This window comes from Erithacus rubecula, assembly GCF_903797595.1.
Source record: "Erithacus rubecula genome assembly, chromosome: Z".
Taxonomy (NCBI): Eukaryota; Metazoa; Chordata; class Aves; order Passeriformes; family Muscicapidae; genus Erithacus; species Erithacus rubecula.
This window is the reverse complement of record NC_136661.1, coordinates 9752504-9768495: the sequence shown is the minus strand read 5'-3', so window position 1 is coordinate 9768495 and position 15992 is coordinate 9752504. Positions and strand designations below refer to the sequence as shown.

The following is a 15992-nucleotide window of genomic DNA, read 5'->3' as shown; positions in this document are numbered from 1 at the left end:
ATCCTAATTTTACAAATTTATATTCCTTGTGATGCACAAAAATATCAAAACACTTTGGGCAATGAAAGAAAAATGTTTCCAAATCTTGAATTTAAAAACATTAACCTTTCTTTCAGATGACAAATCCTTTGGTCATTGTACATTGTGTTTTGGACTCTTACACTGATGTAATTCTCCTAAAGAGCATTCAAAAGATGCTGCTAAAAATAATATTCTCATCCTGTCAATAAGCTGCTATAAATAAGCTGCTCTCTGGGCTGCAGCATTATCTTATTCTTTCCCATTATAGTAACTTCTAATTTTTTCCTAATAGTCTCATAGTCTTTGCACAAACCCTTTCCTTAGTCTGCAACCCTTCCACCCTGAACCTATTGCAGCTACCAAAAATACATGTTTTGGTACATTTTCCTGTCTTAACTCTGTTTTGTATTTTCTGTCTCTCTTTATTGTAGAAGAATCATACAAGTATAGAATACTTTGGGTTGGAAGGGCCTTAAAGACCATGAGTTTCCAACCACCCTGATATGGACAGGGACACTCCTCACCAGACCAGATTTTTCAGAGCCCCATCCAACCTAGCCTTGAAAACTTCCAGGGATGGTGCATTCTCATCTTCTCTGTACAATTTGTTCCAGTGCCTGGCTACCTTAATGATAAATAAGTTTCTTCCTTATCTAATCTAAATGCTGGAATCTGAACATCTTCCAGATTCTGGGTGTCTCTGGTTGGCACTGGCATCAAAATGTTAAGAGTGAGATAGATTGAAGTTCTCCTCCCTGTAAACTTTAGCTTAAACCCTTGCTGCATCATGTCAAGGAAGTGTCCTTCCTCTCAACTTTCAAATTTTTCCTAAAGATGATTTTACCCTGCAACAATATTCACAATAAGTCATAAAAGTGACTTATGGCAAAGGACAACTCTAATTATGTAAAACAGCTGAACAACCACCCAACAAAGGCAAGTAACCAATGAGGTAAGATGATAATTTTATTGTCATCAGGTTATCATGAGCATTTCTTTTCCAACTTTTGTAGCTCTTGTTTATATGTTATGCCACTAGCCAGACTATAAATCCCTTGTCGATAACGCTGAATTTCACACATTTTTCATAATTCACACATTATATTTTGCATAAATTCATATATGTAAAATTAAATACCATGTTGTTGGTCAAACCTTGTACCCTTTTCTCATTGCCTTTAAAGACTGATCACCAAAACAGTATGGTTGTATATATATGCATGTAGAAGACAACCTAGCACGTGATGCTGAGGGTGATACTCCCCTTTTGAACAGCTACTACCCATCACAAGACTGTCAGCTTTTCTTTTTAGTACAGCACACTCATGCCTCTAAAGAAATCAGCTAATACAGTGGAAGGAACACACTGGTTTGACATCCAGTCTGATATTAGAACATATGTTTAAATATTTTAAAATATAAAGATATTAAAGATATATTCTAATGATATCTGTATCATATGTTTTGTATTTTCCCCACAAGTAACATTTAATCTAAAACTGTCAATTTACTGAAAAGCACTGAGAAAAGGCAGATGGCAGCTGAAAAGAAACATGCTAAAATAAACAATCTCTGTTATTGTTCTTTTGACAAGTTTTAACAAACCTGTATTTTACTTCCACAGCAGTAATCTTACATACTGTGATGATTTTCACCCACTGCACAAATGCACATAATACACACTCACATCATCTTCAGACAATGGAACCTGAGTCTGTAATTATTTTACACTATGCATACACTAGATATTTTTAAATGGATGTGCACACAGCTTATTTCAGACTGCTAGAAAGAGTTTAGCCTTACAAACCAGCTGATCAAGAACTCCCTCAGTATCCAAATACTCATTATGGGCAATTTAAACAGTGACATAACACTAAATGCATAACCAGACACTTCAGTTCAGTTCAGCAGTGTTTTACTCCTTGTATTGCCGTAACTTCATTCATGATACCTGTTGTAATTCATATCCTGATATCTGAATGATAGGCAAAACCTCCTGAGAAATCAGTTTGTAGGTATACTAATCAAGAAAAAATACAGCAATGGAAGAAAACTCAGACTTTGTTGCAATAGAGAGACTCAGATGCTATGGGACTCCCTGATTAGCTTTTAGCATTAACACACCCATTACAAATCAGTTACAAAACTAGCATGAATTTTGTTATTTTTTCCTGTTATGTTGTTTAGGTAATTTGTCTAAATGAGGAATGCATTTCATACAGCCAGAAAAAGTACTCATGTTATAAAAACAACTCTAAAAATAAGATTAAAATACTATTTATAGGTTGTAAAAAGCAAGTATTAATGTGATGCTAATGCAGGTCCATAAGAAGAAAACAATTTTCATAATATTTATAATGTAATCAGTGTTTTATTTACTTTTACTAGGATCTTCCCATGTGCTATTTTTTAGGATATAATTCATAGTGAAATACTGCAATGTCTATAAGTAGCTTAATGAATATAAGAATAACCAGATTTATCTTTGTTTTAAACTTGATAACACAGTATATTTGGAGTTTAAGGATGACAATCTTTCAGACCTCTATCTAATTAGAATCTTTAATAGTTTCTTTGATCAGAAAAGACTTGGAAAATAGTAGCAACTCACACAGCAACTGTTGAACATAACCTCTAATTAAGTGTTTGCAGTGGGAGGTAATTAAGGCAAACACTTATCCATTAAGACAACAAATATAAGAAAGCTGTAATAACTCCAGAATTGACTAAAGAACTCAAATTTTCTACAGCCCCTGTCATTGGATGTCTAAAATCTATGTATTCAGTATATTCAATCTTCACATTTTATTTTTAATATTATGTCATTCATCCCCTCAGCTGTACCATGGCTGCCATACCCATACATAAAGACTTGCCACAAATTAATATTTCTCTGTAATGACTATTTTTTTCTCTAAATGGTTCTTGCAGTGGTGAAACAACAAGCTCTATATATATAGAATGTCAAAATTTTAATGTGTGGATCAAAGTGGTTTAAGTAAAAACTTGTCCAGCCATCTGAAAAAGCTGATAGGTACTGTTTTCCAACAAACATGTGAGACAGACACCATATTAACTAAAACTAAACTTTTGCATAAGTCTTTGCAAGTTCAAGCCTTGGATTTCCTTCATCTAAATGCTAGCTGTTTCTCACAGTAATAATTTTGTGTCTTAACTTCAGATGTTAAATGACTCATCCTACCTAATAATATGCAATGTATGCAAATCCCCAAAATGCCACATCATATCAGGCTCTTTCTGTATTACTACTTTTCAGACTAATCCACTCCTCCTGCCTTCCCTTTCAAGACAACTGCAGACAAGCTTTGATACAAAATGTCATATTCTTTAGTGTAGGTTCTTAATACACACCTGTTTTGAAGCTGTTTTGCTCTTTGGCTTATAATACATTAACAAACAACCAAGTTTCACTTGTATTATTAGAATTATTTTTAGAAATCAGGGTAATGGGGTTTCTCTGTTTAAATACATGAAAGATATAAAGCTGTTTTTAAATGAATACTGAAGCTCCCCATTCTCAACATGGAAGTTTTTATAGCACCAATCATGCTGTAGTGATTCTTGGGAAGGAAACTTCCAGCTGAACTGCAAGTTAAGTCTGTGCACAGCTCTCTAATTAATAGTAATAATTCCAAAGTGTCAAACAGTTGCATGACAGCCATTTTGCTTTTGCAAATTTTTTTAGCTGCTTAGGTCACAACACATTTTGGATATGCTTCACAGTCAGTAAAAATAGGTCAACTTTATCTCCAAAATAACTAAAGAAAGGTATAAACTCAAAAAAAGGAAAAGTCTACGTTCCAGTGAGATCCCTGGAAAAAGAAAATACAAGCTCATCTCTTCTTAAACTCATTGAACAATATGGAAACATTAATGTTTTCATTAAGGCAAAAAACTAAAAAAAATTGTTTCAACCTAAAACAAATTTTAAAAATTATTTATTTATTTCTAAAACTCCGTTTCTTTAGTATTTGCATTAAAAAAGCATTTCAGGGAAATCCTCTGATGTAGAAACTACAGAAAATACATCTCATAAATTGATAGCTCACTGCAATCAATTTAAAACAATACAAGAAATAGCCCCTCTGCTCTATCAATAGGAAAAAATCCCAAACAACCTAAACAAAGAAACAAAAAAAACAAACCACCAAACCCAAGCACCACTTTCGAATATGCCTACAAATATCAGATGACATTCAGTCAAATACCAACCAGAAATTCCACACAAATAAAAATCAAATGAGCTCTATCCAGTGTTCACATAAAATGATCCTGTTCTCAAACAATACTGATGAGCTGCAACAGAGAATCTCAACCATGAAAATCAAGAAAATGGAACTTAAAGCAAAACCAAGAAAAAGCAATATCATACTCATCTGATCAGCATAGACAAGAAGTGAAAAGAGCAAGTAACTCAACAATTCTTCATGCAAACCTCTTCATCAATTTTAAGATAATGAGAAAAAAAAATCAAACAATTAAAAAATACACGTTTGTAAAACTATGACAGACATAAATATAATTTGGTGAATGATTTAGTAAAAGACAAATTGTTGTGAGGTAGCCAAGTAATATAGTGCTATAGAGAAGTCTCACAAATACAAAACAAAATACACAGCCTAAAAAAGTACAAAACATTAAATGAAAATTAAAAAGAACACAAAACTGGGGCTTTCTTCCATTTTTTTTCTTTTTTAAAACATCAAGTCCAAATTTTCCAGACAACTCAATTTGAAAAGGGAAATAGATATATAAGCCAATATGGAGCCTCCAATATTGTTGGAAAACAACTGGAACTAAGTGCATAGGATTTCTGCCATATTTACAAAGCATAAAGATTGTAATGCAAGGCAAAATTTGACAATACATAATTTTATGTCAGCAACACTTTGAACTGACAAATACCTATCAAATCAACATTTAGACTTCAGTAAAAATCACCTGATGTCATGGCCACCCAAAATGACCAGCTTGCTCTTCCAAAGGTCAAAAGGTCAAAGAGACAATTTTTTTTTTCTTGGAAGGAAAGGTGAAGTGAGAACTGTTCTATCCTCTCCAATACATAAAGAAAACAAAATAAAACAAGAACAAAAACAACATCCCACCCCCCCACAATAAAAAAGAAAAAGAAGAAAACAGCAACAATCAACCCCCAAAAAAATCCAAAAAACAAACCACATTAAACCACTTCATTTTTTTCCCAGGAACACATCTTGCATGTCTCAAGGATCTACTCCAATGTGGACCCATCCTGAGTGAAATCACAAAAATAAAAAGTCATTGCTACAAATGTTTGATCTAAACTCTTCTAGTCCTGTAACAGAAATACTTTCCATGTGAACATCAATGAGTCCACAACAATAATTGACACCAATTTCATTCTGTTATTAATAATTAATTATAATATTAATCAATATTAATAATATTTTGTTTGCTCTGGCATCCTGATATTATATGTATATGCCTAATATGTTTAATTTTGATTTGTTTCCTGTACTTCAGTTGTGAGATTTACAACCTGTTGTGCTTCTGGCATAAGGCTCAATTTAATTCCATCCTGAAGCATTTTCTGCTGCAAAATTTCCCTTCCTTAAGCTAGTGAGACTAGTTTTATTTTATATATTTAGTGCAGACCAAGTGGATATAGCTCTAGACCTTTACACTATCAGTTAATTTTGAAAAACATCGTATTTTCTTGCTCTACATTTCTGTATGCTGTTCATTTTCCTTAGAGTGACATTCACCTTACAGTAGATCTAAAATTTACACCAGCAGGTAAGCTGACACTTCTTTTTTTAAGTAATGAAATAATACACAGTTCTGGAGTGTTATTTCATTAATAATACACCTTCTTGTGTACTCAGACATTATTCTAATTGAAACACTGTAATGAAAAAATGAATAACAGCTTCTGCTTATCCTCATATCCAAATTAGATAAACCAATAAATTAATAGAAGAAGATCAGGAGCTGCAGAGATTGTGACAGGTAATAGATTACTTGCTAGGGTGAGGAATTTTCTTCACAGCTGCATTTTCTGATAAGGCAGCAGTACATTGTCATCATCACTTCTACTTTTAAAATGCTATCATGCCAATAACTTAAGTCTTTTTAAAAAGTACTGTCTCCTACCAGATGCTAGCATAATTTTTATTTATTCCATAACAGATTTATCAGAAAAAAAATGATCAGAGTTCCTCCATTTCTTCACTGGAATAATTTATAAACTGGATACTGACAGTCACTATGTCAGCACACAGCAGCACACTATTTCATACAGATACTACTTAGCTAGATAAATCAATGATACATTATTAAAAAAAATACTAAGGCACTATTTTCCTTGCTATTTCCAACAAAAATAGTCAATTGGCATTCAACTTTAACAGCATGGAACAGTAAAAACCAATAGATACATGGTATTTTTCTTCCCTTATAAGCAATATTTTAAAAGATGGTAGCTACCAATATGCAATATATAGAGCAAAGACATTAACATAAACTCAGGTAGTCTCAGGTGATGACATGAAGCTGTTGACAGATTCCCTAGGTCATTGCACATACTATTTTCACATTATCCTCTCCTTTGATCCAACAATTCCCTCTGGCACTAGCAAGAAAATCCTAACAGACAAGCTTTGGATAAAACACGCCTAGTTAAGCTGTCCTAACCCCCCTAATTCCTGTTCTATCCCACTGCAACTGTGGAGGTTCCTCTGGATTTTTCTGCTCTCAGATTTAGATGCTAAATTCAATGCACTCTTTGTCCATCTCTGAATTGACCCTGTCATGGTAGAAATTGGTGTGACTTTGCAATTTGAAATGCACTTCCATGGCAGTCCTGAGAATTAGAGTGATTATAAATGCTGTGTATGCTTGAACAGTGCATAGCACTGTGCAATGAGCTAGGATTAATTAAATTTCAAAGCCAAAAGATATATTTCACTAAAGTTTTAAATTGCCCATGTAGTCATCTACATTAATCATCTCATTTCATATCAAAACTCTTCATTTGGCTACATGTTTTATTGCCTGAATATTCATTTCTTATTCAACTATTCCTGCTTCTGACCCTAAACAGAACACAACCCATGAATATCACTCACTTTTAATTAGTGTTGAATTAAAACAAAAATTCCAAAGCATAAAAACCTACATTAATAATGCATGCATCCAATTCAGTAAATCATCATACTAAGAACAAATTACCAAAACTACAATCTCAGTAGTCTCTCTTCAATATTTAAGCTAATCATTGTTTAACTCTCCAGTGTTCAATCAGACATTAAATCTCTTTTCTGTAACTATATCCCAGTGCAGAGGTAAATGAGAGAAAACATCTTCTTTTTATTTGGTTCCATCCATACAGTGGTTGTTACTCTCATTGTTCTGATGAACTGGAAGGGTGGGGAAAGAAAAATTACACTCAAAAAAACCCCACCCAAAACTAAATTAAAGAAAAAAACCCTAAAACCTAACCAAACTTTTTTTCTTCCAGAAACAGACATTGAATTAGGCTGAATTTGTTCAGAAACAGATTACCAAAATTAATAAGGGTCTGAAAAATTAAGGATCTGAAACACACATTTTCCAGTGTCTGACAAGATGCCTGGTCTACCTCACCTAGCACAGAGTAGCATGAGAGTGAAAACAACATTCCATCCCAGGTCTTCTTTCTGATTTCCAATTTAGAGTCAATGAAACAGTAAATAATCCAGTGTTAGAATTAAGAATAATGGATCAGAATTATCTTCTGCGTGCTGCCAATTCACCTGCAGGTGCTGGTGAAGCTAAACAGGCTTTTTAATTATGTATTTACCATAGCACTGGAAGGCACTGTTATAATGTTTAAATGGAAAATTTTTTAGATGAGTGCATCTATCAGTTTATAATACCCATTTAACATGACTTGCTAGTGGCAACTTCAGAACCAGCCTTGAAAATTGCCCTGAATTCTAATGGATTAGGAAAATACTTGTTCTCTGTGAAAATGAGCAGGTCCGACAAACACCAGACAAAAGCAATATGCAGCACAAAAAAGTCACATATCACATGGGTTATATTCATCCATATTCACTCAAATTTATATAAGACGCTCCACTTCTCTCCAGAATAAAGAAAATAATTTCAGTCCAGATAGACTGATATGAAGAAATTTGCAAATAGCCACCTTTGCCTATCACTGAAAATGCAGGCCTTTTTAACACTATAGATGTAATGCCAGTTCTGCTTTACACCATTTTCTTAATTTTCCTACCTCATAGTATTTTGCTGACTTCCTGCAATTCTCTCAAAAAGCCTATAAAAAAAACACCTTTCTGCCTGTTAAACGGGTTTTTCTGAGTCTTTGAAAACATTTTGTCCATTACATGTTTATCCTGAGCAAAGTTTACTTGCTAAGTAGGAATAACTCAACATATGTAATGTGTCATCAAAACTGCCTGGCTTTTTCCCCTCTAGCTGGAGTAGGCTGGTAGATGCTCTGTAAACATGTCATGGGTTTAGTAGAGCCAAAGAACAACACTTTCCAGTCAGCAGTTCCTATCCAGCTAGCAGTTAGAAGTGAGTAGTAAGTGAAATTGATCTGAGTGTAACATCTGAGATTCCCTAGATAAAAAATTAAATATCTGTAATTACTCTCATTAAACATTACCTAAATTACTCACAGTTCTGCCCATGTAATAAATCTCCTCCCAGACTCCTGTGGCCTGTTAGTAGCATGTGAAACTACAAAACCTTATATTTATGTTGTTCCTTTATATCAAGACTTCTCATTCTGTATAAGGCTGACGAAGCACTGGAAAATGAATAAGGCTAAATGCAAAAAATAGGCTTTATTTTAAATGTCAGTAAATCACAGTATCCTGGACAGACTTTTAACTACTATTATAGCTATTGCTGAAATAGCATTTGCATGAGGGCAAGATTTTAAAAAAAATTCATATGTCATACTCATCTATCTGTTCTAGCAGTGACTCTGTATTATTTCTTCATCTAAGTATTTATTGTTTGATATTATATAATCACCTCTTTGATTCTGCATCAGCTATGAAAGTAATGATATTCCATACATTTGAAACAATCATAAACTAATAGTTCAAACAAATGAAACAAGTGTGTAGAGTGAGAACTGATGTATCCATCACTAGGAAAGAATTACATCTGCAGTAAAACACAGCCAGAGCAGATTTTTTAAAATTATTTTTATTGCATATTTTTCAGCACTGACACTCCCTTAAACAAGCCAAAGGTCTGCAACAAGAAGCTATTTCAAATGGTTGCTATCATAACATGCATTTTATAATAATATACAATTTTCTTTCAATTCTTCAACTACTGCTAGTGTAACATAAAATGACAAGTCAACCTTTGACAGGCTCAGAAATCCTTGACTGATTAAATTCAAGGATAAAATGCTTAGGAAAATATTTACTCAGTTGTGACAACCAAGACATCAAATACTGTTTGGTCCATGTCTGAAGGAAGTTCATTAACACTTTCTCCAAGAAAATATTTCTTCTTCTTGACAAGAAACTCATACATGCTCTGTTTCATTTAATAGCTCAGCATTTAATGCAAAATTCAAAGCTACGCAAAAAATGTGAAAGCTTGCAGATTATATTAAGCTCTGCTTTGGAATTAACGAAATAGAGACTTGGAAGAGAGTGAACATTGATATTTTAAATGTTCCGTTTGGCTAAAAAATTGTATTTGACACATTGATTTAAGAAGTGATGTATTGTCGACCAGGGATCCCATGGTAGTTGAGAGAGGGAAGGAAAAGTGAAGGCGACAGCCAAATTAAATTTGTGAAATCAACACGGCCCTCAGGCTTTTCCTTTGGGAAGCATTTCCTTCTTTTGGTCACTTTTGTAGGACTATAAATTTGTGTGACATAAATGGTAAAATTAATGATCTGTGATGGGATAGGGACAGCCAGAAAATAACCTGTCATGAGCAAAAAAGCTGCCCAAAGATTTCAGATTATTTTAGACAAACTCAATTTCTGAGACAGATTTGAAGAAAACAGTAAAGAATAATTATTTAACTTGAGTTTTCTATGCACTTGAGTTTTCTATGTACAAAAGGCTAGACAGTAGCACCTTGGAAAGCGATATAGAAGGTGAACCTGGGTCAGCAGTGCCCTGGCAGCCAGGAGGGCCACCTGTGTCCTGGGGGGCATCAGGGACAGCATCACCAGCCAGGCAAGGGAGGGGATTGTCCTGCTCTGCTCTGCACTGGGGCAGCCTCACCTCCAGTGCTGGGGGCAGCTCTGGGTGCCACAATTAAAAAAAAAAAAAAAAAAAAAAAAAAAAGCAATAAACTATTAGAAAGTGTGAAAGTGTGCAAAGCAGGACAATGAAGATGATAAAGAGTCTTGAGAGGAAGCCTTATGAGAAGTGGCTGAGGTCACTTGGGCTGTGCATCCTGAAAGAGTCAGAGTGGAGACCTCATTGCAATCTACATCTTCCTCTCCAGGGGAAGCAGAGGAGCAGGCACTGATCTCCCTGGTGACAAGGGACATGACCTGAGGATGAAGCTGTGCCAGGGGATGTTTAGGCTGCATATCATAAAAATGTTCCTCTCACAGAGGATGGTTGGGCACTGCAAGAGTCTCCCCAGAATAGCCGTCACACCACCAGCCTGACAGAGTTCAAGAGGTGTTTGGACAATGCTCTCAAGCTTTCAGGCTCTCAGGTGTGATTTTTGGGGCTGTTCTGAGCAGGATGATGGGTTGGACTCAATAACCCTTATGGGTCCTTCCAGTAAAGCTGCATGCAGAAACAACCTGAAAGAGGAAAAACAATTGAAATAGGTCTGCCCACCCTCCTAATACTGGCTTCAGTAAGGTGGTTTGGGAACAACATCATGCTCAGAAAAGGAGGGCAGCAATGACCCACCTTAGATAGTGCCTTATGGTGGGAGCCTGTGCCAGCACAGAGGACTGAGTACACTGTCTTCCATTAATAGTTCAAATCTGTGCTCCCAGTTCCTGTTTCATGACAGTCCATGATGCTCCATGTGATACAGGTTTAATCCAGGTCATAACAGACAAAATTACTTTGCATATTCCCTCCACTGTTCCCTTTTTCCCCTCAGAAAACAAAACCAGACATAACCACTGTTTTCACTCGTTTCATATATTGTAACAGCTTGGAAAATATAAGGATCTGTCTCTTAATTTTTCTCCCTCAGAAACTGTATTTGGAAGGCAAGTGGCAAAAGCACTGCAGTAGAAGGATTTTAATAATGTCATTTGCAAGGCACCTGAACTGTACAAAGGTGAACAGCATGCATGATGGCATTTGTATTTCTGGCATCTCCTTCTGAAGAAATAAGACATTAATCCTTGTTCTGGAATGTTTAGAATGCATTTCAATGACTGCAGCTCTATTTTTAAATGTTTCCATTGCTGCTAAAGATTTATTACTACTATTAACTCAAAGTGCAACAGACTCTTACTGTTATTTCTTCACAAGCAAATGTCTGATATGGCTCCAGTAAGAACTCTTTATCTAGATGTTTTTATTGTGGAAATATACCAGATCATATATAAGTACCAAACTTTTTGGAAATCTCTGCTCCCTTGAATAAAATTTATACCTTGACCAAGTGTCCACATAAAAAATTTAGATATTAACCTCTTTCCCTATCCCTGAAGTATAAAATAATTTTAAGAAAACCTTCAACATGGTTTCCATAATAAAAGACCAGGATTTTCCCTGGAATTTTCAAGTGCCTAAGAGTACAATTTCTAGGTCAACATAATAGTGAAAAATAGAGTAACAAAGCCTGGGTTTCCTTTATTTTATGTCACCTGTGGTGTATTGTGTCATAACAAATGCAGTATCCCACTAATAACTGGAATATAACCAGAAGACACTCACCTCCTCCCATGGTATTTTATGCAGTAACATGCAATAAATCTCATTCATCTCTAAAAATGTATACCAATATTTAACAAATAAAGACAGCAATGTTATACACAGATAACTACTTACACCAGCAGAAGGCATTTTACTCGCTGTGTTATAAGGACAGTTTTGTGACAATCTATTAAAATTCAAATCTCTTAACCAGTAAATAATCCCACTAGGCATTTAGATGCATATTTTAAAAAGATTCCCTTCAAATTCAGGTTGTGCAGCCCTTTATTCACCTACATTTTTGTCACATGCTTCCAGGTTTCTGCCAGATCTCAGGAGAACAAATAATTTAAGCTATATAATTTTGCCTGAATTAATTTACACACTAGGCCATGTTTGAAAGAGCAAGCCTATGTACAATCCACAAGTTTTAACCCTCTTTTCCTTTCAAAGTTTACTGAAGTGTAACAGCTGCAGCATGTGTTTTAGTCAGAGGTCTGCCCCATGGAAGGACTCGTATCCATCATTGATAAGTTTCAAGGAAGGTATTTGTCGATTATAAAGTTGTTGAAAATGACCATTGCAAAACCAGAATCAAATTAAATAGCATGGATCTGGCAAGCCAGTACTTCTTTAAACTATGAGGTGGAAAAATTCAGAGATAATTCTGTATTCTTAGCAGAGTTTATAAGCACATTGCATCAGCTACCAAACCTCTGGAGAGAATATCTCCAGTTAATAGAAAGGACTGTGTGGATTGGAATTATACATGTTATGTTTGGAAGGTTTTAAGACAGAGTAGACATGGGTAGCACTATTATTAAAGCAGCTAATGTGCAAGTTAGTAATCAATGCAGAATTGGTAGGCTGTTGTTCCAGGCTGAGAACTACTTCTGCCCAAAAGACCTAGTTATGTCAATTATATTCCTCCTTATACAAATGCTACACAAAATTTGATTATTAAATTCAGAAGAAAGCAGAAAAAAAACCCTTAGATCAAGATATTATTTGGCACTAAATATGGGATTTCAGAAAATAATTTTATTTCCAAGGTAAATTGTTTGTTGCTATTCATATTCACAGTACCTGCATTATCAGTCCAGTGATTTACCACAATATTTTTATTTTTTAGACAGAAGAAAATGTTTGCAGGCTGACTCACCAGCAAAGAATGTCTTTTACATATAAAAATTATTTCTAGGTCTGTTACTGTACTGCCTATGAACCTGTATCAAAGTCTTGACATAGGTTAACACAATGGTAAAACAGAACAGAGTAGAAGGCTAGTCACTCTCAGGAGATCATTCCATCTAAACTTCATACAGAGGATCACACAGGAATTCAAAGCAAACCAGGGAGACTATTAGTAATCACTGAGGAGCAATTGTCCTCTGTAAAGGATGTCAATCAGTGAATAAGAGTGCCTAATGTTACACATGTAAAAATAAAAACAAAATATTTTAAAATAATCACTAAATCCTGAGATGTTCAGATTTTTTTCTACAATTGAGGTGGACGGACCTCTGACCAACCTGGTTTAGTTAAAGCTGTCCCTGCATATTTCAGGGGTTTGGATTGCATGACCTTTTAAAGGTCCTTTTAAATTCAAACTATTCCATGATTCCATGAAAAAGTACTCATAATGTGACTTTATAGGCTCTGAGATGCTGCTGGTGATCCATAAACAGTGATCTCAAGCTCACGCAAGGGTCAATATGGAAGGATTTTGGGAAATTGTTCTTATGTAAGTGAATTTTTAAAAAGTAAAAAAAAATGCAACAGGGAGGCTCAATAAATATTGTCACATGTTTTTAATTAGCTCCCATTTCCTAGTAAACTGTCATGGCATGATATATGAGAAATCAGTTTTTACAACCTAATCAATGAAAGCTTTTTCAAAGACTATTAAGATGTTCTTTATGTGTATCTTGACAGTCCAGAAAATTGCCTGATAAAAATTGTGTATGTGTATTTATTTTACCTTATAGCTCTTAGCATTAGTCCAATGACTTTAATACTCTAACATTAGAATCCTCTGGATTATGGAATTCTAATCATGAAAAAAAAGATTTATGCTGCTTGGAAGACCCCAGTTAGGATGTAATTATAAGGTGAAATAAGAAGTGCAATTAATTGAAATGCATGGCTGTGAGGGCCCAGTTATGACAACATAAAAAAGCTTTCACTAGCATTCACTGCTAAATTAATATTTTGTATCAGTGGAATTAAGGTTATGCTGTCTGCAAGCAGTGTATCTACTCTGTTTATAAGCCATACATACATTAGTGTGCTGATGACTTGCAGCTTATGATATATGTCTAGTAACAATGGGCAAGAGATATATTTTTTTGGTGAAATTATTTCTAAAAGAGTCACGTGTAGCAATGCCTTCAATACACACTGGGAAAGAAATTGCTTATCTCCATTCTTTCCTGCTTTTGTGTGTTAATCTTTTAGTACACAATCATTTGTTTGCTAATACCATAATAGAAAGGCTAGAAAGGTTTCATATTATTGCAAAAGGCAGATACATTACAATTTCTGTATTTTAGACATGAGAATACATTACTTGCACAGCTGAGTTTTCCAGAGCTGTTGCCTTAATTCTGCCAACAAGCATCACTTACACACACACACACACACACACACACACACACACACACACACAACTATGAGGTATTTAACAGCTTCTGTACTGAATTTAGTTAAACATTTACAGAGTCATTCCAGTACATATCAAGACAGCATCATGAGAATTCTAGTGACAGGGAAATCCTCAACCTTCTTGACATGGGTCAAACCCCAACAGGTGGATGTGAATACTCATGTCCCCTACTACTACTGTGGGGACAATGGTCCCCATCCCCAATTACAAACACCTCCATAATGCTTAATGCAGTTGTTTAAAAAGAATACTTTTGTAGAAAATACAAAGAAATATTAATTAATTGGTGATTTGGGATTAGCCTTATATTTTATTGCCCTGGAGAACAAAGACAACTTTGATTGTTTCATTTTTTTAGAAGGGTACATGTGGTAAAACAAGCAGATTTACCAGTAATTAAAATATAGGGGTGAGATAAATAAAAGTTATAAAAATTCAATAATATAAATTTAATTGCAATATAAAAATTGCAAAAATTATAAAAATTAAGGTTTTAATTTTAAAGATATTGTCAACTGCCAGGACTAGATGAAAAAAATCATGCTAACAAAGCAAGTTGGGCATTCTCTACTTTTCTAAGATGCACTGTGTGTTATTATCTGCACTGAGTCATTGACAATTATCTAGTGATACAGGTTTGCATTGGTTTTGCTTCTCATCTTTCTTTAAGAAGTAGACTTGAAAGCTCATAGGTCCAAGCACGACACATGCAATGTTGGCATTTCATGTAAACAACCAGTACAAAACATATTAAATGTATTCAGCCTCTTTAACCATTAAAACTTTAAAAATTTATTTCCCTCCATTTTACATTTAATCACTGCACTGTACATATAGGCAAAGTAGTTCTTATAACAAATGATCAAATGGCAAATAATAATGCAAAGGACATGATCATCTGAGAACTCCCCACCTGTTTCCACTCATGCTTCTGTCACCTGGAGGCAGGCATAGAGATGTAACTGGGGGAGACTGCAGCCCACAGCACTGAAACCCAGAGCCAAACTGCAGGTATCAACATGTCAGGAAACTGAAGCTAAAGTGAGATCTGTTGCAACATAACCATGTGCTGCAAAGATGGAGGGTACAAGCAGAACATCTGCTAGAAAACAAAGACTTCTAAATGTTGAGTAAGAAGTCTTTCTTTTCTGTAAGTCTTCAGGCCCAAGTCACTTTTCTACAAATATACATTCCATTTCCTGCTCTGTCCCAGCTATCCAGGTTCCTACCTCCTGCTTCTTAGGGAAACCATTTCTAGAACTCTTCTCCACAGCCCTGGCCCATGAGAGCCTTGTTTTACCTGGTGTGCCCATGTCCAGGGAAGACAGCATGGAGCTGATTGCAGCTGTTGCTCTCACCAAGCCACACAAGACTGGCTCAGACTGCCTGTTTCCCACAACACAGGAGGGAACAGG

General features: G+C 35.1%; 1 protein-coding gene across 1 annotated transcript in view; it reads right to left on the bottom strand.

Moving 5' to 3' along the window:
• Positions 1-15992, bottom strand: part of SV2C (synaptic vesicle glycoprotein 2C) — a 103376-nt gene that overhangs the window by 56059 nt on the left and 31325 nt on the right. The window lies entirely within an intron of this gene.